Source organism: Bidens hawaiensis, unplaced genomic scaffold, assembly GCF_021521415.1.
Source record: "Bidens hawaiensis isolate Kalapana, Puna unplaced genomic scaffold, B.hawaiensis_p1.1 tig00067695_1, whole genome shotgun sequence".
Classification (NCBI taxonomy): domain Eukaryota; kingdom Viridiplantae; phylum Streptophyta; class Magnoliopsida; order Asterales; family Asteraceae; genus Bidens; species Bidens hawaiensis.
This window is the reverse complement of record NW_027502000.1, coordinates 1-5,848: the sequence shown is the minus strand read 5'-3', so window position 1 is coordinate 5,848 and position 5,848 is coordinate 1.

Below are 5,848 nucleotides of genomic sequence, written 5' to 3'. Positions count from 1 at the left end.
ACATAATAATCGTAATAATCGTCCAGAACCTTCTTATACATATCAAACCCTTGAAACCCAAGTTTACTTTTTTTTGTAAATTTTCATCTTATGTGGTCCATGATCCAGCAAACATGTGGGATTGTGGCCTGTAGATTTGATTTTCTGAATCAATATATAAATACAAGTTAATTGTTTTTCTTTTTCTTTATTTCTATACATATAAATTGAATTATATTATTACGACAGAAACATGATTTTTTCTTGTTACTTTCTTTTCATGGATTTTATAAATAATAACAACAATAATCGTCTATGTAACCGTTAGTCTCAAGTTTAATAAAAAAACACTTCATTTTAGCTCATTGTTTCTTGAAACCTTTACACTTTAAATATGAACCGAGAACAAATATAATTTAATAAAAACTACCCCAAAGCTACTCAGAAGTGTAGGGAAAAGTTATAATATTTATATATAATTTAGCGTATATCAGGAGCCATATTTGCAGAGTACAAAAGGATGATGATAGTAGAAAGCAAGCTGTATGAGTGAACTGTGAGATGATGATATTCGGTCAACATGTAGATATTTTAGTTTGTTAATTTATTAGTATTAATCGTTAGTTTAAGGAACTTCGATACTTCATTCGTGTTTGTTATGTTTAAGGTCATCAGTAAATAAAGCAGCTAATTTGGACCTGTAAAGCACAGGATGAAGACCGGGGATGTCCATCACGCGAATCGAGGCGAGAAACTATGTCATCTGGTGAAGGGACCCATCGCGATACGTAAATGGATGGGCAGATGGCCATCGCGCAACACGACGGTATTTAAATAATAAAAAATGTTGACTTTGGTCCATCGCGATTCCCGATGGACCAGTGAAGACCACATTGCGTACCGCGATGGGTGACAAAGACGGGAAAGTTAGGGTTTATTATTATAACATGTTTTGACGACCCTATTCATCATCCAACACTTTCCAGGCAGTTTTCAAGGGAGAAAGAGCTATGCCATATTTCCGAATGTCGCATTCCAAACTAAGGCGGAAATACCGGGGCGTGATCCGATTGCCCACAGCTCGAAGATACTATCATGAATATAAATGACAATATCTAATTAATTATTTTATTCAAAGAATATAAACAATATCCAATTACAACAAAACAATTCAAGTAAATAAATATAATCAGTTTAAATCCATGTTTCTCTTTGTTAAAACCCTAAGGTCTTTCTAAATGTCCATACTTCAATTTCAAGCAACCTGCATATGCGTAGAAAACAGAGTCTGTCAACATAAAGTTGAGTGAATATCACCAGTTTTGCATGTCAACATAAATAAGCATAACGTGATAAAAGCGGGTAAATATAATCAAACCATAAACACGTATGTAGACCGTTGCCAAGCGAATTGGGTGTTGGTCAATAGCATGAGAACCCAATTAATGGGAAGACGATGGACCCCTCCGAATATAGGAATGAATGAATATTAACACAAGTAAGCATGTAACACGTATATTTGATTAAGTCACTCACAATTAAACGTATGCATTTGTTTGATATATATATAGTATGAAATATGATTGGTACGCATATGTACCCAAAACATTTAGAAAATTTGGTAAAATAGGGGAATGATAAACTCACCTTAGATTAACGATAAACGAATATAAATACAAATAAGCAAGCTAACGATAAGCGAGCCATCCACTACATATCAAACGATATAAACAATTCAGAATATGAGATTTTAGGATATGATAGTATAAGTAAAGAACTTGTTGTCGCTGGAATCAACCCAAACGGACGTTTAGAATTTAAGTTATGTTTGTTTAAGATTTAAGCGAGCTGGTACTGACCATAATCCGAACAATGAGTCGGAGGTCAGGTTTTGGTCAGTAGCATTAAAAGTACGTTACGAGAATAAAAGTCTTCTGGATCCGAACGTTGAATCCGACCAGAAGTTTGAGAAAACTGATAGTCAAACTTGTTGACTGTTTTGCCCTTTAACGAGTTTTTAAACGATTTGACCAGTCAAACCCTTCAACCACCGAAATTGATTGAAGGTTATTAACTAGGTAATGTATATGAATGATTTACAGTTTAGAACTTAAGCGGAAAGTGAAAGAATAAGGATATATAAAGAGTCAACGGTCCTCACGCGTTCAAAGTCAAACGCGATACCCGATGGACCAGTGAAGACCACATTGCGTACCACGATGGGTGACATAGACGGGAAAGTTAGGGTTTATTATTATAACATGTTTTGACGACCCTATTCATCATCCAACACTTTCCAGGCAGTTTTCAAGGGGAGAAAGAGCTATGCCATCTTTCCGAATGTCGCATTCCAAACTAAGGCGGAAATGCCGGGGCGTGATCCGATTGCTCACAGCTCGAAGATACTATCATGAATATAAATGACAATATCTAATTAATTATTTTATTCAAAGAATTACCCCAAACAATATCCAATTACAACAAAGCAAGTCAAGTAATAAATATAATCAGTTTAAATCCATGTTTGTCTTTGTTAAAACCCTAAGGTATTTCTAAATGTCCATACTTCAATTTCAAGCAACCTGCATATGCGTAGAAAACAGAGTTTATCAACATAAAGTTGAGTGACAATATCACCAGTTTTGCATGTCAACATAAATAAGCATAACGTGATAAAAGCGGTAAATATAATCAAACCATAAACACGTATGTAGACCGTTGCCAAGAGAATTGGGCGTTGGTCAATAGCATGAGCACCCAATACATGGGAAGACGATGGACCCCTCCGAATATACGAATGAATGAATATTAACACAAGTAAGAATGTAATACGTATATTTGATTAAGTCACTCACAATTACACGTATGCATTTGTTTGATATATATATATATATAGTATGAAATATGGATAGGTACGCATATGTACCCAAAGCGTGTAGAAATTTGGTAAAATAAGGGAATGATAAACTCATCTAGATTAACGATAAACGAATATAAATACGGATAAGCGAGCTAACGATATGTGATCCGTCCCCTACATGTCAAACGATATAAACAATTCAGAATATTAGATTTTAGGATATGATAGTATAAGTAAAAACGAACTCGTTGTCGCTGGAATCAACCCAAACGGACGTTTAGAATTTAAGTTATGTTTGTTTAAGATTTAAGCGAGCTGGTACTGATCATAATCCGAACAACGAGTCGGAAGTCAGGTTTTGGTCAGTAGCCTTAAAATTACGTTACGAGAATAAAAGTCTTCTGGACCGAACGTTGAATCCGACCAGAAGTTTGAGAAAACGGATAGTCAAACTTGTTTACTGTTTTGCCTTTTAACGAGTTTTAAACGATTTGACCAGTCAAACCCTTCAACCACCGAAATTGATTGAAGGTTATTGACTAGGGAATGTATATCAATGATTTACAGTTTAGAACTTACCCGGAAAGTGAAAGAATAAGGATATATAAAGAGTCAACGGTCCTCACGCGTGCAAAGTCAAACGCGATACCCGATGGACCAGTGAAGACCACATTGCGTATCGCGATGGGTGACATAGACGGGAAAGTTAGGGTTTTATTATTATAACATGTTTTGACGACCCTATTCATCATCCAACACTTTCCAGGCAGTTTTCTAGTGGAGAAGAGCTATGCCATCTTTCCGAATGTCGCGTTCCAAACTAAGGCGGAAATGTCGGGGCGTGATCCGATTGCTCACAGCTCAAAGATACTATCATGAATATAAATGACAATATCTAGTTAATTATTTTATTCAAAGAATACAAACAATATCCAATTACAACAAAGCAATTCAAGTAAATAAATATAATCAGTTTAAATCCATGTTTGTCTTTGTTAAAACCCTAAGGTCTTTCTAAATGTCCATACTTCAATTTCAAGTAACCTGCATATGCGTAGAAAACAGAGTTTTTCAACATAAAGTTGAGTGAGAATATCACTAGTTTTGCATGTCAACATAAATATGCATAACGTGATAAAAGCGGTAAATATAATCAAACCATAAACACGTATGTAGACCGTTGCCAAGCGAATTGGGCGTTGGTCAATAGCATGAGCACCCAATACATGGGAACACGATGGACCCCTCCGAATATATGAATGAATGAATATTAACACAAGTAAGCATGTAACACGTATATTTGATTAAGTCACTCACAATTACACGTATGCATTTGTTTGATATATATATAATATGAAATATGGATAGGTACGCATATGTACCCAAAACGTGTAGAAATTTGGTAAAATAGGGGAATGATAAACTCACTTAGATTAACGATAAACGAATATAAATACGAATAAGCGAGCTAACGATAAGCGAGTTGTCCACTACATGTCAAACGATATAAACAATTCAGAATATGAGATTTTAGGATATGATAGTATAAGTAAAAACGAACTCTTTGTCGCTGGAATCAACCCAAACGGTCGTTTAGAATTTAGGTTATGTTTGTTTAAGATTTAAGCGAGCTGGTACTGACCATAATCCGAACAACGATTCGGAAGTCAGGTTTTGGTCAGTAGCCTTAAACTTATGTTACGAGAATAAAAGTCTTCTGGACTCGAACGTTGAATCCGACCAGAAGTTTGAGGAAAACGGATAGTCAAACTTGTTTACTGTTTTGCCCTTTAACGAGTTTTTAAACGATTTGACCAGTCAAACCCTTCAACCACCGAAATTGATTGAAGGTTATTGACTAGGTAATGTATCTGAATGATTTACAGTTTAGAACTTACCCGGAAAGTGAAAGAATAAGGATATATAAAGAGTCAACGGTCCTCATGCATGCAAAGTCAAACGAACAATCTCGTATCTTCAACAAATAAGCAAAAACCGAGAAAAATGATGATGAACAGATGGTAGGACGGATGGAGTATGTTCTCTAGGGTTCATGTAATGTTTTGTGGCAGATGAATGAGACTTTTTTATATAGGAATAATAAAAACGAACTAAATCTGGGCTTTTTACTCGTTTAGGTAAGAATATACGATTTTAATGAAAGAATCATCGAAATATTCATAAAGATTTGACCTTGGGCAGGGGGAGAAACGAATTTAGACTTGTAAGTTAGTTAAAATATGTTCACTTGGTCCTTAATTCTCTCAATTATTTTTAAAATACAAGATTTTATACCAAAAACGAGCTAGAAAACGAACTAAAGTTAGGATTCTTGTGCAGCTACTCACCACGCTGCACGGTGGCCTTGGAGTCCACCGTCGCACGGTGCTCCGGCCACCGGAGAGGGAAGGATTCACAAAATGGCAAGATTGGTCCTTATATTTTGTTATTAGATCCATTATTTAACTATTTACAATATAAATAAAGAAATAAACTTTGTATAAAACATGGAGGACTTAAAATGAACATATGAAAACCTGATTATACTTAAATATTTGATTTTTAATAATAATAAAGATCTAAAAAGGTTTCGGGTTGGGTTAAATATACACGAATATGGGTTTGGAAAATTCGAAATGTTACACCGAATCATCCCGAGATCATCAACATGTCTTATATCATCAGAATTGAAGATCTTGTGATGTCGAGACGCGGCTAATCTCTTCAAATCATACCCGGGATGTATAGTTTGTAACTTTCAGTATTTTTCTCATGTATTATAACGAACGAACGAGTTGTAATTGTCATTGTTTAATCTATGAGTATTGATGTTTAGTATTGCTTTGCATTCAGCCGGATTAGGTTTATGTCGATCAAAACGATTAGTTTTTCGGGTTGCTATAATAATTGCTTATAGGGTTGTTTGATTAGTTGATTATAATGAAGCATATAATTGTCGTTAGTTGAGTCACACTAGCAGGGACTGTTTGATAACCATTGCCGTGTGTT